The 27,623-nt window shown below is 36.4% G+C and overlaps 1 pseudogene; it reads left to right on the plus strand.

Moving 5' to 3' along the window:
• The first annotated feature begins 1,735 nt into the window (after positions 1-1,735).
• LOC121429215 lies at positions 1,736-27,226 on the plus strand (annotated as a pseudogene).
• The last annotated feature ends 397 nt before the right edge of the window (positions 27,227-27,623 follow it).

Raw genomic sequence — 27,623 nt, forward strand, 5'->3', positions numbered from 1 at the left:
TCGGATAACAAATAACAAAGTTATTGAATTTTAAAGTTTAGCAATATTTTGTGAAAACAGTTGTCATGAATATTCAGTAGGAGGGCCGATGATGTCACACCCCCCACTTGTTCTTTTGTATTTTATTATACATGAAATTAGGTGTATTCAAAAATTTTCTCCAAGAATGGTCAGTCGGCAAGCCCTGAAAAAGTAGCTTCTTTTATCCAAGTGATATTCATGACGAGAGGGTTTTTGCATAGTTAATGAGCTAGGTGCGAACCAAAACACCTCTTTTTATTCGGCCATTCCTGCTCTAAATATTGACCAAATTTCATGTTTTTGGTATCATTGTAAAGAAGAAGAATCATTCTTTTAGGTCATTTGTTCGGATCTTTAAAAGGATGTTGTAATATAGGAAAAACTCTTGATCTAAAACATGAAACAAAATAATTTTTTAATGCAACAAAAGTTGTTATTTTCACACTTAATTTCTGTTTGAGCACGAATGATTTTTAAATCATGATAAAGCCGAAGATCTAAGCTTTAATATGATATGATTTTTATAAGAAGGTGCATTTTAGATGGGTCAGCAGCCAGCTTTTCATAGGGCAAGTACATTTAGCAGCTCAAAAACAAGAATACTGCACTCTGATTGGTCATATAGACCACACACCCACGCAAATTCCAATGTTCCCCACACTGGGCCTCTGCAAGGTCACACTCACCATGTGGTAATCTCTTCAAATTACCCGCGGCTGTTGTTTTGAAAACATTATTCAGCCAATCAGAACTCTGGATTTTATGTTACTCAGAAATTTCAGAAATCTCGTCATGCATCTTGATGGAAAAAGCTGGCTGCTGACCCATCTAAAATATGCCACATATCAAGAGTGACATTGCAAGAAAGTATAGAGTTTGAGCTTTTGATGATATAAATAATGTTGGTACCTAAAACACAAAATGTTGCACAATGTTCAAGTGAAAACAGAGGAAGAAAATTCTGTTTGATGCATCTTTTCAGGTAAAAAATTCACTTATTTATCAAAAAATTTCATTTAAAATAACTGACCAATATACAAGAGTAACATTTACTCTTGCCCATGGTACAAAAATGATCAATATTACCCAAGGAGAAAGTGGTTAAATTCTTTGAGAAAGAAAGTCTCCCAATTCACGAGATTTTGCAGGGACATGAATTCAGCCACGAGAGGACTTGGATAAATCTCGCCCATTTGCTCATTAACACAGGGGCTTGCCGACTGACTGAGAACTAGAAAAATTGGATTGACAACTGATTTAGTGTATTATATATTTATTGCTGCAACAAATTATTTCATTATAAGGGAGACAAATTATTCACACAAGTATGAAATAATGAGCGAATTATGATTTTATGTAATAACATAATAAAACAATAAGGGGAGATGTGACATCATCATCCCACCTAATGAATATTCATGACCACTGTTTTCACAAATTATAATTTGTTATAATTTGTTTAGCAATATATTGCTAAACTTTAAACCTAAATAACTTTATTATATGTTAAATTTTCGGAAATTTGCTCAGTGAATTCTACTTTATGTAATGAGATATAAATATTTTCAGCCCAGACTATCCCTTTAATGGCGCGCTCCGCTGAGTTGATACAGAGCACTCGTCTGGTGCTCACTAGGGCATATTTAGCTCCGCCCACTTTTTCATTGAGTTAAAGGGATTACGTAAGCAGAACCGAGGAGCTTCGAACACTCCTTGGTAGAGAACGGGCTAGAACCTTCTATTACACTGAAGCTCAACGCACTGTTAAATAAGTGTACTTTTAGTGAAACATCGTTTGCAGCAGGAAAGCACCTCATAAGTGGAATTAAATTAACTGCAAGTTTAAAGATGTAGTTTTAATTCCAAGGAAGCATGTGAGCAGGGAGTTGGCCGGGAAGAGACCAACACAAATTTCACCCAGTCTAAATATTAAAGTGAGATAATAATTATCGGAGCATGGAATGCTACACTTATTCACAGGATGTTACCGACAATGATGAACACATTGGTGGACAACATCGACCACCGATACCACATGTTGTGAATGGCATTGCCTTAGAACCAAGAAGTTGCCCTAAACCTGTCGTCGCCAATGTCGCAATCTCAAACGTATTACCCAATCCGCAAGACAGCGAGAATGACCTCGGTATGTAGGCCAGCATAGACGGATCCAGGGGGAGGGGCGAGAGCAAAAATTGAAAAAGGGGAAAAGAAAGGAGGGGGGGGGGGAGAGGAAAATAAGACTAACGAGATGAGTGAATAAAATAAGGTCAGGGAAAGACTTTGAAGATAATTTTAAAAAGATATTTCACGTCACTATAGAATTTTCACTGGCGCTTGCATATTGCCGGTTTGATGAGATACAAATCTTGCTCAATAGGCTGATATGTAGCTTAAAATATCAAGTTTTGAAGTCAATATATAAAAGATATTTCAGCTCGGACATCGAGCTTTCATTATTTTACTTGATTAGCAATTGATTTTTTTTAATGCTCTGTAAAATGTCCATTTCATGGTGTGAATATATCAACATTTTGATTTTCCAAGTAGGCCTACCTTTTGTCTTTGTGTTTCTATAAGATTATCGAAATATCCCTGTTCAGGTGTGATTGTCAAAAACAAAGACCTATCAGCTAGCGCTCCGTGCTCGCATTTTGACTGGTGAGTTATGTATACTACTATATTGATTCTATAGCAAACAACTTAAAATCCCCCTTTTATGACAAAAATTTCGGCTCGCGATTTGCGCTCGCATTGATTGTTAAATATATATCAACCAATGAATCCTATTCAATACTACCTAAGCGCTTAAAGTATTCGGTTTTCACGCCTCAACGTTAACAAAATTTCACGCATTCATTAGGCTTATTAAATTAATAAATATGATAATACAATTTTTATGAATCCCTAATAACTAAATTCCCATATTAACAAAAAGGATTATCGACAAGTTTCATATCGTACGTGCGTAAGAAGAGAAATAGGAAGATAGTCATCATTTTCATATGATGACAAAATATTCTTAGGCCTAGAATTTCCCTGTCCGAGATAAAAATGATAACAAAAATAACAGCTCGCGCTTCGTGCTCGCATCATTTTGTGCTATCCACATCCACTTCACAATTTCCCTTCACAGTGCTTTTAATAGTGCATAAATAAAAAATCACGCTCGCATATTGATTTTCATGATTAAAAATGAAATGTATTCAGAATGCCCAGATTCTACTCCAAAACATGCGCATGCATGTTTGAGATACGCAACTTGATCTTTATTCAAAACGTGCTAAAATTATCCAGTTTCAGATCAGAATATCAAAAAATTTCTGCTCGCGGTTTGCGCTCGCATTATTAACGGAGGAAGATACCAAATTACCCATCCTTTTTTCATGATAACATAAATACATGTAGAGTGTCCCGTTTTTAGGTCAGAAATCTCATTTTCCCGCTCGCGCTTCGTGTCTGGTTAAATATACCTATACCATTAATGATTACAAAAGGTGCTTAGAATATCAGATTTTAAGGTCAGACTGTCCAAAATTTTCAGCTCGCGCTTAGCGCTCGCATAATTTAATCGTTCACAGCAAAAACTGCGGTGTTAACCGGTGTACATAAAGGACCACATCAGTTTTGTTACACCGGTGTTAAAGTGGTGGTGTTAGTTTAACATTTACACTCTTTGGTGTCATGTTCAATCTCTAGGGTGTTATTTTAACACCTCAGGGTGTGGTCCTCTATTAACACCAATTGGTGTCAGTTTTAACACCACAGTTTTTAGTGTTGAAATATGTATCGTCTTATTGACTAACTACAAAACGTCCTTAACAAGTCCCCTTTCGATCAGGCCAGAATGTCAAATTTTCAGGACAAAATACATGAAATTAAAAAAAAAATATCTCGCGCTTTGCGTTCGCACTATATTTACACTCTAAAAAATGAAGTGCTAATTCAGCTCTTAACGAGCGTGTATAGTGACGGCACTTCGGAGTGCTGATTTGTCTAGTTCAAATTTGAACGAGAAAAATTAGCACTCCGAAGTGCAGTCACTATACACGCTTATATATATTACATATATACATATACATATATATATATATATATATATATATATATATATATATATATATATATATATATATATATATATATATAATATATATATATATATATATATATATATATAAAGTATGACCCAGCTAGGGATCATCCCCCCAAGGTCTAAGGACCTGTCTACGCCACTGTCTAAATGTTACCAGTATGTCAAAATCTATCCCAAACTTGAATTTTAGTAAGAAAAATGTCGAAATTTTATCAATTTTACGCGATGCGCCATATCGAGCCCCCCCCCCCTCCCAATTTTAGGCTCATTGCACCACTTGGAAGCTCCTTCAAAAAAAAAACGAACAAAAATCAACTTTGAGTAGCCGGTCGGGGAAAATATGGGTAGCCCCCCCCCCCATCGGCGGAAGCTGCATGGATCCACCTCTGTAGGTGTTGGTCAGTAGTAGCTAGACTGCGGACGTAGCAATTGGTTTACACTCCTTTATTTGCCAAGATTTTGACCCTTTAACGGATTTTCATCATGGCTTTTGAAACACAAAATTACAAATCTGATGGGCAAATTATAACGGCATGCAACAATATATAGAGGGGGAGAAGGAAGAGGGATCGAGAGAGTAACAGAAAAAACGCGTTCTTTGGATTTTCCTTGTAATGAATTGTCAAAATTTCAGGTGTAAACATGGTTAAGTTTTTAGCAGGGAGTTCTAAAGTAGTAGGTATATAGCTACGGTAGGATATTAGGATACGGGTTCAATTCTTTATTTTTCACAGCTTCAACTCGTTTGCACTCTCATTGTCTTAATCAAGAAACATTTTCCCGTTCTTGTCACTTTGCCCTCATCTAGATTCACTGACACATTTATGGCGACCTTTAATCCATCTACCGTCTACGCTACTGAATACGGTATAACATTTCACAATACCAGCAGACAAAAGATTATTTTCGAACCAGTAGATAGTGACGTTCTTTCATTCTTTGAGAAAGAAGATTACAGCGTAGCCTTGGATGGAATTTCGGAGAGAGTATTAAAAGAGACGGGGGGGGGGACTCCATTTACGAGTGGGTATGGGGTTTGACTTTCGAAAAGCACCAGAAACCAGTATTTTCTATGTTCTGGGGCCCGTTGCAGAAAGAGTTGTGTTTAAACGCAAGTCCAAAATGCGCGCTCTTGATTGGCTGAAAATGAAGTTGCGCATGATTTTTAGAGATGCGTTTGATTGCAACTCTTTCTGCAACGGGCCCCAGAAAATGCACCCCTTAACGAGTATAAGCCAGTTCGTAGTTCCTTTCTGCGCATGATCAAAAGATTCTACGCATGATCAGAAGAAGGTCATTTGTACTAAAGTGACATGGTGCTTTAAAATCTAATGAGATAAGCACCAACTTTGATGTCTTGATTATTCATATATTCTTTTGAATTGTCGTTTTCATTTACATCCACAAAAAACAACAATGCTTCCACGAACGACTGGTATTTCACAGTTTGTCAAGTACATTGTGCAACATGCTAAGATATGCATTCAAAGTAGGAATGCAACAAATACCTTCATTAAGTGTTCATTGGTGTGCTATTCTAGTCACCTGGTCTATTAAATTTCTTCATCCTGCTATGTAAGGCAAGTTTACGTAATATCTTGCTTTGAAATCTGCCTATCATGGTGAAAGAAATGAAAGGTCATTTGACCAAAATTGACCCATGAAGTAACTACGAACTGGTCTATTGCGTGTGAACGCTACCCTTATAACAATTATATTGGAAGCAAAACGATACCTTTGACAAGTATTCCCTGAATTGACCCCCTAAACGATATTAGGCACCTTTCGCAAATCTCTACAACGCGAGATTAGAGTCGGGAAACTCAAAAGTTAACGATTAATCATAGACTCGAATTTCTAGATTGATTATACATTACAGTCAATACAATCAAACGTAGAAAACTGTTTTACAATCATTGCCAAGCTTTGTGTTACAGGCCCTATAGATCTTGCTTTTCGTGTGCAAAGCTCTTTCATACGATACCAGCATGCCATGCCATGCCATTTGCCTGCCTAAGCTCGCGGCGGGACTGTACCTGTATCATGGCTATGACTCCAGCTGGCTGGAGACATGCGAAATGTAGATTATGACATGGATAAGAAAGTGGTTTTTCAAACAAATCGAGTACATATTGAGTAAGGAAAACCTACAGAATTAAGGCTTATAGATATAGATCATTACAGTCCATCGAATCGATATTGCATTTAAGGTGCATTATTTGTGAATCACTGGCAATTGATTCCATGGGTCAGATCACCTCTCAAGCCGAATCATTTCCCATGCGTTGACATGTCCACAGCATGCAACAGGCCATAAACCGTCTAAATTTGCGGAGTTTTTTTTTCTTTTGAATTTGGAAAGTCGTCCTAAATCAGATATATCGCTGTTACCATAGTAGTAGCAACCAGAATTTTGCACACGAAACGCAAATTGAATGTTTCCGTTCCAGATGCGAAACGAAAAAAAATCTCATGTCACACAATTTGCATTACAGGACGGAGTTTTACGACCATGACGACGGGCCCAAAAGTCTCTCCCAATATGAACTACCGTTCTAAATAAGCATACGCGTCCTCAAACGAAAGGTCGGGAATGTTATGTCATGACGGACGTCGGCTTTATCTTTACTCACCCCCACACGCCTCGCTCAAATCGGGCACTAAACACGTTGGGGCAAAAAGATATTTTAGTCTTTTTATACCCTCTCAAATTGTATTGTAAACAATTAGTTTTCCTAGCAAAACATATATCTTCTTTCATTATCTTAGTGTTTTTAGTGTTTTATTACGGTACGTACGTAACGTGCCATATCTTGAAAAAAAGATCCCTTTTACGTGTTTTTTTTTTTTTTGGTCACGCATGGTATCCACTCGTCAATGGGACCAATGTTAAAAAAATAAAGAAAATTCAAGGAGGCCAGAATACTGAGGGCTTTTTTTTCATCGATATCAAAAAGCTCGATAGAGTTGGTTGTATGCTGCCGCACAAAAGACCTGAAGTAGTCGATTTGACAGTCCCATAGGCATGATAGGCTCAATACACCAACCTAGAAATGCTTTTTCCGATGATTTTTTTTTTCTTGAATCGTGTTTCTATGGGGTCCTAGAACAAATTCAGCTTGGATGCCCAAAGTTGCAGTTTGGGCAATTTTGCTAATTTGCATAAATCCAATATGGCCGCCACTTGCCATCTTAAAGACTTACCTTTTGAACCCCTTGCCCAAAATGATGAGTAATGACTCTTAGCGGTTTAGGGGGTGTATAATCGATTTCTTTTATCATTTTTGCATACAAGGTCATCTTCATGTCAAATCCAAAATGGCCGCCAGATGACGCCATTTAGGAAAAAAGAAAATTCGAACCCTTTGTCCAAGAATCATGAATAATTATGTCTTTTCTTGAGTTATTTGATATGTTGATTCCATTTCTGGTAATAATTTTGCAATATATGATCATTCAGATAAAAAAAATAGTGAAAGTCAATTCTACTCTATGTATTAAGATATAGATATTTTCAGCCCGGACCATCCCTTTAAAGACATTTTTCACTCACGAACAGCTTTATGAAGCGGCCCCTGGATTAAATAATTGCAGTGATGCCTTACTTTGGCGCAAATCAAAATTTACATCATTCAAGCGCAAACATTATGGTGTGAATCAATTATTAGAGAGGAAATACTCGTTTTAATTTCTTTTAATTTTCTTTTCAGCTAAGCCTCCAAATGGGTTGTGTTCGACGCGTTACGTGGTGAGCTACCTTTCATGTTATGGCTTCTTCACGGTATACTTAGGCAGAAGTACACTGAGTGTTGCTATGACGGTCATGGTGAATTCAACAAGTAACCACGAGCTTTACGAGATGAACCACCAGAATCAATCCAATTCTCAAGTTTGTCATGTAAACGGTCCAACGAATACGAGCATCAAGGGAGAAGTAAATATCAGTTTCTATTTCATGGGCCGGGGGCTACGTTTCACAAAGACTTAAGGGAGTGTTGCAAGAAAATATTTGCAATCAATTGCAATTTGCAATCAATTGCAATTTGCACTTTTAAAATGGGTAGATCAATTTCAAATGTAGGAAATCAGATTATACTGCTTGTCTCAAGAAGTAGATTAGAAATCAATCACAATTATTAATTGATTAAACTAATGTCAAAATCTAAAACCGAAATTAGATTTGCCAGCAATTAACCGTAATCGTTTTGCAAAGCCCGAAACTACCTTGGAAGGATTAACCTCGGTTGTTAATGAGCCGCGTTACCAAGATAGCTGTCATCATTAACGTTCCATAGTTGTATTAAGTCTTTTTGAAACTAGCCCCTGTTGCATTCTTAAGCCTAAAAGGGGCGTCAAACCTGGAGGTTTTCAAACGTATAGGCACTAGTGTACCTAGGGGGGGGGGCAGACTGCCCCCCTGACGAGTCACAACTGATGCAGGGGACGTATCCCTGCCCCCCCCCGACGAGTCAAATGTAAAAATGCAATGAAAACAGACGTGTACCCCCTCTTTTGAGCCTGAAGACCCTTTTTTTGGTTGTCATTTTCTGGTAAGAAATCCTTTGTTTCTGGTTGAAGACTTTTTTTGTCAATTTTTTTCTGGTAAGAAATCCTTTATTTCTGGTTGAAGACTTTTTTTTCTTGTCAATTTTTTTTGCGGACGAAATATCCTACAAAAAAATTTGCCCCCCCCCCCTTTGGAAACTCTTAGGTACGCTAGTGTGTATGGGCCTATATGGGTTGACTTACTATACTTTCGTATTACAATTTGTTTTTCCCATCCTCTTTCTTGCCATCATTCTTGATATCAATAATGCTTTGTTAACAACAATAAATATATTATTATAATATAGATTGTTTTGTGTTGTTAGTGAAAGGCAAATTCCGATATCAAGAAATATGACTAGTCCTGTGAAAGCGGCTTATCGTACGTTTCCCTGCTAGAAAGAACACAGTTACACACAGTGCGATCATAGTGTGTTCATATAGTGGACAATGTGAAAATCATATTCACACTATCAAATTCAACAGTGTGAGGATATTTTCACACTGTGGACATCTAGACGACTGTTCAGAGCGTGTTCACACGATCGACTGTGTGAATATGTGATTCACACTGTTGAAATGCTTGAATTTAACAGTGTGAAGGTGTGATTTCATGTATTCCACACTGTGAACACACTGTAGGACACTGTCTTCTTGTTAGTGGGGATATTTCGGCGGTGATACACTTGCTCCTGGTCTTGATATCTTATAGGAAAAGGGTTAGAGTTATGATTGTAATACACTCTAAAAAATGTTGGGCAACATAAACTGTCCACACAATTGGTAAAATCTTTATCTAATTCTGGGTAGTTTTAAACCAATAATGTGTGCTTCGGGCGAAAACTACACAGAACTGGTTGAAAAGTACATAGAGTTGGATAAATTCGTTAACCAATTGTTGTGTGGACAGCCAGTGTTGCCCAACATTTTAAGAGTGAGGAGATGTTTGGTTTAGAATAATGAAAAGATAAGTATTATGGCTAATTTAGTTTGGGAGGTCTTATGTTTGGCTTGACGTACAGATTTTCCATCGGAGAAATTGACCCCGGAGCATACGTCACGGAACCATTTCGGCAAATTCTTAGTAAAACGTTGAGGCCCTATTTACCAACTTCACTCGATGGAAATTAAAATAAGTACCCTTATACTCACCTCCAGTTATTTTGGATGCAACGCAAAAGATGTTTACATGACTATTCCTTCCATTCAAAGTGTTAAAGTTGTCTTTCTTGAAAAATTCAATCTTTAAGTTTGTATCTGCATGGTTTATAGTAGCTAGGCCTGCGTTGTATTATGCTTGAATTGAAATATAATAATATAGAATTGAATTGAAGGTGAAGTAAAGCATCCAAACCTTTCTCGAAGTGCAATCATGAAACCTCTGTTGAAAATGAATTCCGCACGCATGATGTTTTAAAATAAAAGATGGAGCTCTTAGCTCTATGAGGCAACTATATAGGGGAACACATGATTGTGTTATTTAACCGTAGGGGAAGGCGGGGTAAGTTGAGCATAGGGGCAAGTTGAACCACCACCCCCAGGCTAATAATGAATGAGTTCGACATTGTGGTGGTGTGGTGACATTGCATAACCCTTAACCCCACCACTTTGTTTTCAACTTTGAAACAAAAAGTACTTTTTTAGAGGGAAAATACAAATTTCAGCCAAAAAAAGTAAAAAAGGGTGTAAAATAGATATATGATTTTTACCCACACATGTCTTTAAATATTTTATAGAAATAAGAACAATGTTGTTAGTCCAGGTATGGATTCTCATTCTTATCATTTAGTCGTTTACATGATGAATGCATAAGAAATGTGTGGATGTAAAAATATCGCAATAAGTTCGGACTGTGGTAATTTAAGCCAAATCAACATGGGGCAAGTTGAGCCATGGTAATTCTGATGGTGCTGATGTATAATAAAAAAATTTAGAAAACGTAAAAGCCATTGATATGCAGGCAGAAAGAAGCAAATTCACATGACAGTTCTTTTAATTTTAGAAGATGTTCGTATTTATAAAGAATTAGCAAGTGAAAAGACTTTAAATGAAAAATGGACATCCTGGTTCTTCCCGCATACATTTTGTACATAGTTTTTGTGGCTCAACTTACCCCAGACGGTGGCACAACTTACCCCACAGATGGGGCAAGTTGAGCCATTTGACATCGTTTTTTCAAAGGTCACGATGACTTTAAGTCATCGTGACCTTTGAAAAAAAAACCCACACTGTTATACAGTGTGGGGGTAGAAAGTTATATATAGGTGAATGATATTTCCCAAGAATCAAATTTAAAGGCAAGGTAATTATTTCTACAATATTACTACAGTCATATCAATTCTAATATGCAAAATGCAAAAAGTGTCACAACTTACCCCGCCTTCCCCTACTCATTCAATATTCATAAGGAATTTTTGAGAATTGGAAGATGACGATATGATATGGATGGCAAGTCAATAAAAAGACACTGCTTTTATTATCTTTATCAGAATATAGGCTCCCGAGAGGCTCATGTAATGAAAGTTTATAATGGGGATTAAATATCAATTATGAAAGGATAAATAAATATGATTATTGGTCACCAAATTGTCTCCGAGAATGGCACTCCGAAGGTATGCCGTGAATGAATGAAAGAACAATTTCATTTTACATAATGTTTTGTGAATATAAACAAAATTTTAAAATGTCATAACTTTCTTAATTTACATACGAAGTTTTCAGCATTATGCTTGTTTGATTACAAGCCTACTCTTATTATTCAAATCAAGATTTTAAAGGGCGATGGGCTTGAAATTTTAATTTCTTCGATAAAAATTCATCCATACAGTGATAGACTCAATCAAGATTGGGGTTAAATGTCTCCCTGGGGCCCGTTTCTCAACACCTGGACAAGTTAGTTACATCTTTATCTACCAACCAAGGAGTTAGTTCCAATCTTACTAAACCTGTTTCACGGAAGGCTTCCTAACTAAAATACCTTGATATCGATACTATCGGTAAAAAGAGCAGACGAGACGTAGCCTCAGTCACAAAAAGCATAATTTTCAAAAAGAAAAATTATGACAAAATTGCAAATACGTGATGAATTGGGAATTACACTTTCTAAAAATAATAGCACAGGTAAATTATGCATCATAATACTTAGACCATGAAGACTGGAGCATTCAATTACTGAGAAAATGGAATTATGAATAATGATATTTATTTCATGACTAAAAAATCTCAAATTCATGTGGACGTGTAGATGGGTACCCCCGGGATATCAAATTTTGATAGTTTACAAAAGTAAACCATAACGGTTTTCTTTGTGATGAAAATTATACGGTATTCTTCGATTCCAAACATCATCGAAATATATTTTAACTTTTTTTAATCTTTGATACCGAAACTTACGATTTGACAAATTCTTTGCATGAATTAGAGATAGAATTAATCCAAATGTTAATAGGGGTCTGAAAACGACAAATATATATATACGAGTCCAGTTATGGATGTCATAACGTGGTAGAATCTTTATCGATTAAATTATTTTACTATTTCAAAATGAATGGTTTTGTGGCGTTTTACCAACAGTTTTTTAGTCTTTTGTATTACAATGATCATTTAATGCACTATCCCACTTGTTTTGGGATGTAATTTCAACCTCTATGATTGATTACGTAAGATTATGATTTTCACTAGGCACTTTTGCATGACATAGAGTACCCACGTGTTGCCACTACGTCATTAAGAAAGAAATTATGACAGGTTCGGAGGTGTCATAAATATTTAGTGAGGTTGTTGTACCCGATCTTGGTAAAGAGGGCTTCGTGAAACGGTTAGCGGACAGGTAGCTCACTATCTCCGATTTAGTCAAGAAGTTAGACTATTGACGGTGTTGAGAAACGGGGCCCCAGGTACTGCTGACAAGAATGTATTCCAGAACGCGTGCCATGCTGCTCTCAAAACAACTGTCTCTATCTATAACAGGAACTTGAAGGTGTTGTGTTAGCGCTGTGTATGTAAGTAAAGTCACCATCATTGTCCATTGTGTTTAACTACAATTTTCTATCAACTGCTATTATAATACAAAACAGGAGGGTCCATTCCACTGGAGTAGCTTTACCCAAGAACTGATTTTAGCATCTGGATTTTACGGGTTTCCCTGGTTGCAACTTCCTGCGGGTTTTTTAGCCGATACTAACGGGAATGCTGCGGTCTGGCTGTTGGCGATAGGTTTGGGGGTACCTGCACTCTGCACTCTTCTGACGCCACTGGTTGCCTATCAGGGGATACCTTTATTGATAACGATCCAGGTGATTTCAGGCCTTACACAGGTAAGTTGATCCAAACATTCTTTAAAAGGTGTCGCTCTGCACCCAGAGGCGGCGATATACCAGCTCATACCCCCGCCCCCTGAATAGCAATTGATTAACAACAAAAAATACAACAACAAAAAACGGGAAAGGAGATAGGGGATAAAGAAGAAAGATAGGTATTATAAAGCGGGGCTTGATTGTAGATAAATATCATATTCTTCTATTTCATTTAAAAAAGGAGTGACTTCGTAATTTTAATTTTCTGATCCCGTTCCCGTCCCATACCAAAATACCCTCCAGTCGCCTCCTACCATGTCTTTCTCCAAATGATATCAATACGATTTGAAGAATGAAGACAATGAAATAAGAATTGAGAAAAAGACGTCAAATTCATGATTGGTTTTTTAATCAAAATAATGATGATGGATCTGTATTTGCACGTTACATCACAGATATCTTACTCATAACTGAAGTTCACAACCAATTGTTAAGTCTTGTGAAACATCCCATTTTGCTTATGTATCATCAGGTGTTTCATATGAAATCGTAAAACTTGAATAGGTCACCGTGTCATTCTATCCATTGTTTCTTTTCTTTTTTTTGTTTTTTAATGGTTTCCTCTTAATTATTGCACAGGGCTGGATCTTTCCTGTTTTTATAGCTTTGATAGGAAGATGGGCGCCCCCGAGTGAACGTAGTCGCCTTGTTGCCATCGGATCATCAGGTATATTTCCATTTTTTTCAGTGTACCCCCTGCCAAAATAAAGTCGTTGTTTTAACTGCATTTCTCTTTTCCATTTTCTTTTGTCTTTAAGGCATACCATTGGCTCAGGTAATAGGTCAGCCTATTGCTGGTCTCTTGTCAAGCTCAGAGTCTACTGGGGGGTGGCCTTCAGCATTCTATTTTTCAGGTGAACAGAATACTCTAATTAAGTCTAATTAACTATGGCCACAATATGCTCGCGACTATATGACGACGGTGATCTAGTTGGTGAAGACAGTGGATATGGATATCATGCATGATGATGATGATTGTTTGTTTGTATTTATTTCAATATAAAACAAAATATATACATGATCAAATTACAAAAAGAAAAGGAAAATCGTCAAATAAAATATGGAGGATTGGCCATTTCAGCGGTACTAACATAATACCGCTGTTCTTCCATGTGGTCTTTTGCAACGTAAATACATATTATAAAAAAACAATATACACTGTAAATACACAATACTTAATCGAGTACGTTACAAGAAAAAATGCAAAGACTAAAACTAAATTACGGTTAAAAAAATATCCCATTGTGAAAATGCCCCCCTCCCCTTTAACCCACCCTATACTATTGATTACCTAAACGCCCAATTTAGTCTGTTATTACACCGATTACTATCATACGGCAGTGAATAAGGGATTGCAGATTTCAAATATCAAAATAGTAAAAAAAAATCTGAACTTGTTTATTAAATATGTCCAGCTGGCGTAGCTTGGGTGGTAGTTTATTGTACAATACAGATCCACGACAGATCCACGGGTACCGGTAGGAAGTAATTCCTTGAAAAGCTGTGTGCGCTATGAACGCCTAGCTTAGCCGGGTAATATATGAGCGCCTTGAGCACCTAACAAGGTGGATATGTGCGCAATATAAATACCCTATATTATTATCATTATTATTATATTAAGAATGTACGTTTACATTGATTTGTTCTTGGTTTGGGAAGCATTAGGTTTGAATTTGATCCTAGTCCATAGTGCTTTTCGTTAAAAACAAATTTGTCAGTAATATAATCGGGTGTTAACTTATGGAATTTTTAAACAATAATGCGTACATGTGTCTCCTACGACGAGACTTTAGAGTTTTCCACTTCAACATAATGAGATGATATGATTTATGTTCATAGGGGTTGACTCGAAGAATAATTCTTCCCGCTCAATTCTGGAGCTTCTGGAGTTGGTCAAGATAATTTTTATTGGCACTTTGCCAGACAGTGTCCGCATAATCGAAATGGGATAAAATCACAGAAGAATAAATCAATTTTAAATTTGACTTATTAATAGAATATCTCAGTCTCCTTAAAAGCCAATAATTTTCCAAATCTTTTTGTTCAGTTGCTCTATATGAATATGAATATTCCATTTAAGTTCAGGGATTGAGAGTATGACGTTTAGAAAGCATACTCTTTGTTCCAATTAACATACATACTGTTTTACTGGAGTTTATCATGAGTCTATTTATATTCATCCAAAATTGGAGGTAACCTAACTCTTCATTTAATACTGATTGAATCTCATCAACATCATTATGGGAATAATACAGAACCGTATCATCGGCATAGAAATGCAACTTACACTTTGTAAGAAACAATGGTAAATCGTTAATGAAAATCAAGAGCAACAGCGGGCCGATTATTGACCCCTGAGGCTCTCCATAATCAAGGGTTAATACATCAGATAATGTATGCCCAATTGAAGTTACAATACGTCTAATTATGAGATAGTCCTGGAACCATTTCAATGTTGTTCCTTTAATAAGGACATGGTGGTCGACAGTATCAAATGCCTTGTGTAAATCTACAAACAAAGACACATCCAGTATATTTCCCTTGATCCAGCGCTTTAAGCCATTCATCAGTCACCTTGATTAGAGCAGTAGTTGTAGAGTGCTTCGACCTGAAGCCTGATTGTTCGTTTACCATCTTTACTAGTATATCATTGTAATTCAAGTAACGGAGTAATTGTTTTTGAACAACCTTCTCTAAAAGTTTCGAGACACAAGGCAATAATGATATGGGCCTGTAATTATCCGGTTCACATTTATCGCCTTTCTTATGCAGTGGTATAATTTTTGCAATTTTCCATTGGGAGGGAACAATACCATCCATTATTGATATATTAATTACATATGCAATTAATTTCCGTTGCACAAGTTTTTAATACATACGAACTGATTCCATCCAGCCTGACTGATTTCTTATTCTTGAGACTGTATATTATTTTTTTTTCAATATGTCTGTTTCAGAAACTGTCGATAGTTTAAAATTGATTTCAAAACGACTAGGCAACAGGTTTCCCATATCATTGTTTGCAACATTACACATTTGTGAGATATTGGCATCATCACCTGTATGTAAAACATTGGCAACACTGGCAAAATGACTATTAAAATGATTTGCGGTTTGAAAAGTATCATGAGTCAAACTCGAAATAGATGACGAGGAAGTTTTGTTGGGTAGGATAGATTTAAGAGTTGGCCAAGTTTGGTTTCTGTCTTAAGTTTCAGTCAGCTTATCGCAAAAATATTTTCTTTTAAGCTTTCTGTTTTCATATGTAATTGTATTTTCCAACTGTTTATATTTTTTCTAATATAGATCGCTATTATTATCCTTTGCCTTTTGTTTCATTTTTTATCTCGTTTCTTCATCAATTCAAAAACATGTTCGTTCAATCACTCGCTTAGTTTTGATTGGCATGTATTTATCAACTACACCCAACATAATTTCCTGCCATCTATCGACAGCGTCGTCCACATTATCCATTTCTTTTACAATAGACCAGTCAATGTCCTTGATTTCTATTTTAAAAGCATTTAAATCTATATCTTTTGACATGTTTGAAATGTGACGAACTTAGACTTAGAAGCGTTATCATTTGATTGATGAGAATTCAACATTAAGAAACTCATGGAGTGGTCACTAAGACCGTTATGAATTACACCATAAGAATGTACATTTTCTCGACAGTTCGTTATAATATGATCAACAAGTGTTGAAGAATCTTTGCATATTCTTGTGTATTCGGAAGTATTTATTTGTCTAAGACCATAAACAGCATTTAGTTGGTTGTATCGTTTACATCCAATTGTCGGTGTTTGTTTTAAGATATCAAAATTAATAACTCCCATAAGAACAATGGGTTAGAAATGTTAAAGCCTGTGTATAGCTTTGGTAAAGGGTCAATAATGTGATTGATAATCGAATATCATCTAATATGACAGTCTTACTGAAGCGTAGAGACCGTTAGATATTTTTCCAACTGCACTTCTCTGAGAAAATTTCAAATATTCAAATCTTGGATATATAGCGCCCTCTCTCGGCGATGCTTGTTTTAAATTTAAAAAATGGCATTCAAGCACTTATAAATTTAGTGATTAGATATCCAAAAGTTACAGACAAAGAACATATCTTGAAAGTTTCATCCCATTCCATGATTTGGAATAGGATTTAATTGAAAGACAAAAACACACAGATATTTTAATTTGATCGGGTGACCCGATCAAGTTAAATTTCCATGTAAAATCGCAAAATTTATCTTGTAAAACACATTTTCATTTCATATCCTCCACATCATAACTGTTATAGGGCAGATCCATTCATATAAGCTAGCAATGAATTCGAATAGTGATAGGTGCATTTTGGTGGATTTACCAAAACTATACACAAGCTTTAACATAGTTTCATAGTAACCAAATGTATCACATGTGGAGCGAGGAGGGCGATGATGATGATGATCGCAGAGGCGTCGATTCGGGGAAGGGGCAAGGGGGCGATCGCCCCACCAATGATAATATTGGGGTGGCAAGCATATCGCCCCCAATAATTCCATAAGTGAAAAAATGTAATGTTGCAAAAACAAATCAGCAAATTAACCAAACGCAATATAATTTTTTTTTGTTATTCAACAGTGAAATTCAGCCAAAAAACTTCTATCATCTTTTTGAAAGTACCCTTTAAAAGCCTTCTGACTATTTTTCATGATGAGAATGAGGAATTCGTTCCATTAAAGTGGAATCAAAATCATGATATTTGGCTTGTGACTATTGAAAAGTGACAATGTTGCCTTCTGGCGGTGCTCACTGAAGCATGACATAAAATACGTCCATAACATTTACTCAGAGGGTAGCTTATAAAATCACCTACAAGCTCATGTAAAAATGTATTAAAAACTCGCATTGGTCCGGAAATTATCGATGTTTGTTTAAGGGGGACTTACTTTTTTTTGTTATGTATATATACATGGATTAAAAATTATTCTACGCTCTTCACCGTTCCAAAACCATGCTGAACATTAAACAAACCTTTCATTTCGTTACAATATTATTTATTATGATATGTATGTCGGTGTGAGGGTGTGTGTGTGCGCGCGGGGTTAGGGTGTGTGTTAGTTTGTTTATGCGATCGAGCACCTTTGTAATGTTGATTACTAATGATTTTGCCCCCCCCCCACCTCCAATCCGAAAAATGGATCGACGCCCCTGGATGATGGTGATGACGACGAAGACGATGATGGGAAGAATAATGATGATGAGAAGAAGAAGAAGGAGGAGGAGGAGCTAGTCGTAGGGGGAAGAAGATAAAAGAAGAAGAGGAACACCATGAACCATTTCCATTTTCTGGTTACACTTCGTAATTCCGAAGGTTCTTTATTCCGAAGGTTCGTAATTCCGAAACACGTAAATTGCCTATACCTCGATGTTCGTTAATCCGAAAACGAAAAAGGGTTCGTTAATCCGAACATTTGTGGCGTTATTCCGACGGTTCGTTATTCCGAAGGTTCGATAATCCGAAAACGAAATAAGGTTCGTTGTTCCGAAGGTTCGATAATCCGAAAACGAAATGAGGTTCGATAATCCGAAAACGAAATAGGGTTCCTTGTTCCGAAGGTTCGTTAATCCGAAAACGAAATAAGGTTCGTTTTTCCGAAGGTTCGATAATCCGAAAACGAAATACGGTTCGTTTTTCCGAAGGTTCGATAATCCGAAAAAGAAATAAGATTCGTTAATCCAAAACCAAACAAGGTTCGTTAATCCGAAAACAAAATAAGGTTCGTTAATCCGAAAACAAAATAAGGTTCGTTAATCCGAAAAATGAAAACCGGGAAAGCAGAGGCAGAGGCAAGGGCGGGGGGGGGTGGACACTTGCCGTTTAATTGTTATGAGGATGGGAAGGCAAGGGCGGCCAAACGAATTTTCGTTTGGGGGGTAAAGCAAAAAAAATGAAACTCATACGTCAAAATGGGCACTTTGGTGATATTTTCACCTTTAGATTATCAAAAAAAAACTTTTTTGAAATGACTTCTTATTATGGCAAAATGTATATTTAGCCTTTATTTTTCGGGAGAGAGTATAATGAGCGAGCGGCTTGGTAAAAAAAATCAAATGTGAAGTTGTAAAACTCGTTTTGGGGGTCAATTATTCTTTAAATGGCATTATTGCGAGGTGTTGCGAGCGTGAATCACAAGCTAAAACTTAAGGGTATTTCAATAAAAATGGAAATAAGTTTTTAAAAATCCCAGCAGATTTCTGCTGTCACTAAAAATATGTACATCTAACTAAAGAATTAACACGAGCGCAATACGCGAGCTTAAACATACTGACCAGAAAAGGAATCTTAAAGAAAGAATTTAGTGACCTATTTAGGATACATATTTCACCAATCGAATAACTGAGAGTGCGAAGCGCAAGCTGAAAATTTGCAATATTCCAGCCTGAAAACTTTACTTTAAAAAGAGTATTTTATTTCGAAAACATGAAAAACAGCAAATTTTATTTTTGAAAAAGGATCTTTCCCATTTTTGGAAAAATATGCATTTCCCTGGTTTTTATTTCATTTTTGGGGTGCAAGTGCCCCCTGCCTCCCTCCCGGCGGATCCAACTTTTGTCAAATGGGGGGGGGCATTTTTTTCGGCCATATTTTCCTCGATCGGCAGCTTAAAGTTGATTTTTGTTTGTTTTTTGAAAGGGTAGTCCTAACAGTCAATAATTAGCTTTATACTTATAAAATAAAGTAAATATGTAATAACATGATAAACCCTTTTTAAATAATGCGAGCGCGAGCTATATTTTTTTTTAATATGATGGGCAATATGTTTGTGATCTTCAAAACGAGATGCCTATTTAACTAGATAATAACTGCGAGCAAAAAGCGCGAACAGAAATTTTAAATATAAGCTCTGACCTGATCTAAAGGGGACATTTTAAGAACTTTTTGCAGTTAGCCATGAAGACGATGCGTGTTTCAACCAGTGGCGGCGGAACGTATTTTCCTTTTGGGGGAGCCAAAAAAGGGGCCAATAGGGGCATTTTGGTGCAAACGGATATTTTCTCCATAAGATTATCATCTGTGTAAAGAGGTGTGTTTTGTAGTAATTAAGTTGAGCAAAAAAAATTAAGTGATCTCTGATTGGTAAGTTATATATTGCGTTTCATTTATGCGAGCAAGCGGTTTTTGGGAAAATGTAAAATTCGCCTATTTGGTCAACAACTGTTAAAAGGGCATCCTTGTGAGATGTTGCCAGCGATTCACGTGCTCAAACTTTTGGAAATTTCATGTAGGCCTAAAAGGATAAAAATTATATTATTTACCCAGGGAAGCCACTTCAGTTCTGAAAACTGTTCTCCCAGCTATTATTATTATCCGTGTTTGTTACCAAAATGAATAATTTTTATTTTCGGAAATACGAACCTTATTCAATTTTCGGATTAACAAATATTATTTCGTTTTCGGATTAACGAACCTTCGGAATTACGAACCTTATTTCTTTTTCGGATTAACGAACCTTCGGAATTACGAACCTTATTTCATTTTTGGATTGACGAACCTTCGGAATTACGAACCTTATTTCGTTTTCGGATTGACGAACCTTCGGAAATACGAACCTTCGGAATAACCGAACCTTCGGAATTACGAAGCTTCGGAATTACGAATGTATGCGCCATTTTCTTAGTGATCGATGAAAGAATTTAGAAAGAGTCACCCCTCCCCCTCTCTCTCTCTTCATCTCTCTCCTTCTCTTCTTCTCTCACAGGAACACTTGGTGTACTGTGTTCCATTGCCTGGGTGTTTCTCGTGTACCCATCACCATCGGCCCATCCTCGAATCTCACCAAAAGAACGAAATTATATTGAACAAAATCTACGCCTTGAAAGCAGGGTGAGTCAGGATGAAAAGTAAGCAATGATCCCCCCTCCCCCCAAAAAAAAAATCATCTGAGAAACGAAAAACATTGCGTGATATATGAAAATTCAAAATATAATTGATTATTGAATTAGGTAGAGCGGATTATTCATGAACGAAAGGTTCGAATACATTCCTCGTGGGTGCGACCAATGAATGGTGTATCACACAGGAATTTACAAACGAGGGTTCAATTAACCTTGGATCAATTTTTCTTTGTCACACAGTGATTCTGTCGTCATTGTCAGCACATTGAATGGTTATATTTTTATACTAGATGAATCTACACTGCAAAAACTCCGGTGTTGATTTAACACCGGCCCGGAATCTGTATAATGTCCACACCACAGAAGTGTTAAAAAACACCAGTTTCGTTTTAGTCTAACACCAGATAGGTGTTTATTCAACACAAATTAGTAATAAAACAGCATCGGTTTGATTCCAAACTGGTGTTGTTTCAATACTTCTCTGGTGTAGACATATAGATTCCGGGCTGGTGTTAAATCGACACCGGAGTGTTTGCAGTGTATCCATATCGTAAATGACGCTTGATTATCTTAATATGATCATGGTAATTTTATCTTCAAGAAACCTGAAATGTATCCGTGGAGATCAATCCTCACATCAGCCCCTGTTTTAGCTGTGTGCATCGCAGATTTCAGTCTTTTATGGATCCTGTATCTCTTTATTACCAATCTACCTATCTATCTAAAGAATGTGCTGCAGTTTGATATCAAAGAGGTAGTATGTCTATTTTTTCTTTCAAAATCTACACAAGTCCACCCCAACAAAAAGTTAATTTGAATAAAAATAGAAAAATCAAACAAGCGTAACCGTGAATTTTCATCAAAATCGGATGTAAAATAAGAAAGTTATGACATTTTGAAGTTTCGCTTAATTTCACTAGACAGTTATATGCACATCCTGGCTGGTATGCAAATGAGGAGACTATGACATCATCCACTCACTATTTCTTTTGTATTTTATTATTTAAAATATGAATTATTCCGATTTTCTCCTCATTGTCATATAACGATTAATTCCCGCCCCCTGATCATGTGGAATTAGCATTATTTGTTTTATACTATATGGTTCTGTCAAGTTGGTCCTTATTGTCAAATCTATAAAAAATGAAATAGGCCTATTGTATAATTCTAACGATAAAAAACAAAATAAATAATGATTGGCATCATCGACTGACTCACCTAGTTGTGTATATCACCATGATCACCGTTTTGTGAAATATAAGCGAAACTTTAAAATGTCATAACTTTCTTATTTTGCATCCGATTTCGACGAAATTTTCAGCGTTGTGCAAGTTTGATTTTTCTCTATCTATTCAAATCAACATTTTTCTGGGGTGGACTTGACCTTTATAGTATTTATATTGGATTGGTGCAACTTGGTATAGGTTATACGGGCGACTTGTATATATAAGCAGATAAATTCAGTATAAAGTATAAGTATTTATATTGGATTGGTGCAACTGGGTATAGGTTATACGGGCGACTTGTATACTTATAAACAGATAAATTCACATGTAGATCACCCCTTCCACCCCACACCTTGATACCTTGGAGGCGTGTCCCACCCACAAATTATCCTGGGATACCCCTGTCAATTTTCTGAGCATTTTCATAGATCTGGAATTCGTCCCCGGTCCACGTAATATAAAACTTCTTTTAATTGGAGGGGCCAATGCATGTTTTCCGCCTTTTAACAAAGACATTCATTCATATTTCAATATATATATATATAATAAATATTAATTCATGACGCGTACCCGTCAACAAGAAATATAAAAAAAAATCCAGCAGATATTTTGTCAAAATACGATGCACCATTCTAAAGACATTGTACTTGGGCATTTTCAGTTTTGGTTTCTGCAAATTATTATGTACAACCTAGGCAGTTTGCAGAAGGAAAACAATTAGTATTTTATATATCTTTTATGAAATAATATCGAAGATTTAAATTAGAAAAGACCTAATTATTTATCGAAGGTGTGGTAGACACGATATACATTTTTGGAAAATGCTATACGAAGCGTAGTCATGGTAGTGGAGCGTTGTGGCCCAATGGATTAGTTTCCGAACTTTGAAACTGAGGGTCGTGGGTTCAAATCCCAGCCATGGCCCAGTTTCCTTCAGCAAGAAATATATCCACCTTCTGCTGCACTCAACCCAGCGCTGGAAAAGGCTGCTTGAGCTACAGTCGGGATGATAATATCCATGTCCTTTGGAAGCGACTAGAGACGTTATTCATAATGTGTTATGCGCTTTACAAGAACGAACTGACTATTATTAGTAGTAGTATTACGAACATTTATTTTCGAAATATCGAACCTATACGGATTAATGAAAATTTTGAATATCGATCATCCTGAGTATTCGGGCATAACTAGCCATACCTAATCGGAGACCGATTGCCCGAGTTTCATGTGGTCCGCAGTACCTTAGTCCATTATAACAGTGTTTACGAAGTTGTACATTATTATTATTATTATTATTACGGGGGGGGGGGGGCACTTACATTGACCAGTGGATACCATGCGCGCCAAAAAAAAAACACGTAGAAAGGATGTCTTTTTCAAGATAGGGCATGTTATGTATGTAACGTAATAAGGGTGTCAAAAACACTAAATGAAAAAAGGGTGTCTATTTTCGCCAGGAAAGCTACGTGTTTAGGGTCAAATTTCGAGGGTGTAAAAAATTAAGACTGAAATGTTTTAGGAAGTACCGCTTTCTGCCCCAAGAGTCAACACTACGTGTTTAGAGTACCATTTGCACGAGATGTGGGAGGTGGGGCTGTATACTATTCCCAATGATAAAGGTAAAACCGACGACCAACGTCCGTGACATTACAATAAAAATATCGCTGTACTTGTCTAGGGGGTGGGGTCGATTCAGGGAACACTTGGCAAGAGTATCGTTTTGTTTTAATTACTTGTTAAGGGGTGCATTTTCAGAATATGGAAAATACGTGTTTAGGGTGCTTTTCGAGACCCCATGGTCGCGCATGGTATCCACTCGTTAATGGAAGTGCCCCCCGGTATTATTATCATTCTTTCTTTACTATAGACTGGGTTTTTGGCGGCTGTGCCGTTCTTATTTTACTGGTTGGTCTGGACAGTTGGAGGACGGTTCGCAGACTTTCTGATTGCTCATACAAACCTTAGGGTTACAAGTCAGAAAATGTATAACATTTCTTGGTAAGTTCCTGTTCGGTTTGTCCTATTTAAATTTCTAGTCTTGTTTTAATAGAGAAAAATGCTAACCAACTAGCATAGCTTATTTAATTCTTTAACCGGGTGGGAGGGGCTAGAGATTTCAGTCCCCTATTTTTTCAAAATTTTAGAGGTTATTTGTGCTTTCAATATCATTTCCATGCAGCTTCAGTATTTTTGTAATGTCTGTATGGAGAACATTATAAGTACTACTACGAGAGAAACGCAAAGTTGTCTGTCGGGATTATTATACACTGTATTACCCATTCATACATCAATAGCCTTTGTTCCTTCGTCTGTCCTTCTCGTGCTCATGGGGTACGTCGGATGCAACACTACCGCAATCATGGTCATTCTGACACTCGGTCTCTCGATCAGCGGTCTTTCGATGTCTGGAGCAAGCATGTGTTCACTCGACTTCGCACCTGGCTATTCTGGCATCATCAGCGCCATCGTCAACGTCTTCGCGGCGACTTCCGGGTTTCTTGTTCCATTGCTTATCGCGCGGTTCACAGAAGATCAGGCAAGTTTGTAGGGAGTCTATACCATTTATTATAGGGGTTTCTGGGGACAGAAGGTCGGAGAACAAATCAAATAAAAAAAATACGTCCACACCTCGGCCGAAACTCATAATCTGGACTAATACTTTAAAATATATAAATAAATATATTTGCTTTAAGCACGAGGAAAGTGGTACACAATCGAAGAGAAAATTACTGCTTAAAGATTAAACACATTTTTTTTGGGGGGGGAGGGGAATGGTGTGTATAAAACCTGCATTGGATCATAAACATGATGAACTAACATGGGTCTGTCCACCGAGCTACCGTCTTCATAGTCCAGGTCGCTAATCGTGCATGAAGTCATTTTCGGGCGACTAGCTGTTCCGTTAAAGGAGAAGTTCATCCTGACAAAAACTTTCTTGTAAGGGTATCAATATCAAAATATGGTGAAGGTTTGAGGAAAATCCATCAAAGATTAAACAAGTTATTAGAATGCCAAGTTTTTGTTATTTGTGACGTCATTAATTAATTAAATTTCCATTCTTTATTGGTTCGTGATGACTTATTTTTAAAAAAATTCATGAAATGGTGTGAAATAATTTCTCTATTGATATACTGAACGTACAATAAAGGTTATTTTCAATTTTTGTCGTAAAATGGCATTTTATTCGTTTTTATATTGTTACGATACTGCAACAAATAACAAGTAAAATTTGAATGTTGAAGTTGAATTTCATTTTCTTATATTATTATTATACATAAATAATCATAAATGAAACATAAATAAATATTGATCTTACGTCTCTTGAGATTACATGTAGTTCTGGCAATTACGGTATTCCAAATGATAGTATCCAGACAAAAGTCCAAAGTAAAATCCGGAATTTAATCCAAGTTGGTTGGCGAACGATGAAACCGATGTTGAAGCACGATGAATAACAAGAGTCACTGTAACGAGTTGAAATGTCTGTGAAGACGATGTTGACGATGATTAACAGTCAATTTCAGCAATCCGTGGGTTGAAGAGTGTTCATTAAAACCGGTTGATGATCTCGATGAGAACTGAGAATTCCTCTCTCTCAAAATATGTGCAAACAGTTCATTGATGGCGGGTAAATAATTCCACAGAAGATAGATATTCCAGGTGGAAATAAACTCTGCTCTGACATAAAGTCTGGCGTGAAACTCAGCTCTTATCTGATATGATGATGTGATCTGATATAATATGATATGATAATGTGATGATCCTTGAAGAAACTGCCACCCTATATACATGATATATACATATTTCAACTATTCTAGAATCTTCTAGTATTCACTATTCTAGAGGCTTCTAGTATTCACTATTATGGAAGGTTCTAGTATTGTCTACATTTTGTCATAAAGAAAATTCTGCCCATTTCTAGAGCTGTCTACATTTGAAACACTCTTGAATGACCTCATTGAAATAGACAATGTCAACAAAATGGCTAAGCCAATTCATTTACACTACCAATACATGTCTATTGTAAGGTAATCTCTATTCAGAAATAACAATAATCCTTGGCCTTTAACTAGGCAGAGGCCTGTTTTACGAAACCTTTTACAAGCATGTTGTGGAATGTTCTTGATCATTCTAAGCTATAAATATCCTTAAAGATGAAATAACTAAATAAATGAATGTAATTGCTCTTACAATTCTTCTTATATGTAACAATATACATGATATACGATATGTTGGAAAGCTGCTCTCTGCGACGTGACAGACCAAATAATTAAAATTCTAATACTTGTTTTATTCTTTGATTGATTTTCCTCAATCCATCGCCAATATTTGTTATTAATATTTTATGCTATCTTCAGTCATTCACAATAAACTTTATGCCAGGACCGGCGAACTTCCTCTGTAATGGTTGATTTATGGCAACGCTTAATATTCTAGGATTCTAGCCCTCTACAGATAATGTGATGACTCCGCTCAGTCGCTTACATATATTTTTGAAGAAAAAAATTACCTTCTCTTTTCAGGGGTCTTTACGGTTCTTGAAGAAATTTTCTCTATGGAATTCGAAACCTTTGAATCCTCGTAAAGCCCAAGAATTTTTTTTTTCAATGGGATATGAAAGATTAGATTTATATCAGACAGATTAAATTATATTGCAGCTTTAACTTATCTTTTGTCGGTTTTTTTTAATTCTAAATTGTGACAGGCTGACCCGCGCGGATGGAAGATAGTATTTTGGATAAGTGCTGGCATCATGATGTTTGGAATGGTGTTCTTCCTCATCTTTGGAACAGCTGAGCTTCAGCCTTGGGCAAGGAGGACAGAAGATGATAATCAGAATGAAATTGATGACAAATCACAATATATAAGTCGTGACACCACCCCAAGTGGTTTAATCGGTAATGACGATATTCATACATTATAAAATTTTAAAACCTAATTCATATTTTGTATGATGTTGCTAATTTACATAATCATCAATTGCCGATAACTCCTTTTTTGTGACTTTGTATTAAATGCATTATCGCGGTATTTAATCACGAAGAAGACAATAAAAAATTACTCAACCCAACGATGTATATTTGTCTTAATATATACCACGTATAGTTAAGCATTATGTAGTTGTTGTTTGTCTTCTAAATGTTGTAATATAAATTTCAAGCTGTATGATCGAACGAATTAATTATATGTTTCGTTACAAGGGACCCGATGTTTCAAACATGTGTTTATTTGTTTGCTAATGGTTTGTTCCTATTCTACGTCTGATGTAACCATGCACCCTTCTTTGTCAACGTGAACATTATCTATGGTGACGACAAATAAAACAGAGAAAAACAAAGTTATCAAGATTCTTCTGGCTTAAAGCGTTTTTATGTGGTATCGTCCACCTTAAACACCGCTACCACTCTGAACCCTGTATTCTTTATCTGTATTCTTTTTCATGAGCGTCGTTTTTTGTCTCACCTGCATAGCAGAGTGAGACTATAGGCGCCGCTTTTCCGAC

Source organism: Lytechinus variegatus, chromosome 15 (genome assembly GCF_018143015.1).
Source record: "Lytechinus variegatus isolate NC3 chromosome 15, Lvar_3.0, whole genome shotgun sequence".
NCBI classification, from domain to species: Eukaryota; Metazoa; Echinodermata; class Echinoidea; order Temnopleuroida; family Toxopneustidae; genus Lytechinus; species Lytechinus variegatus.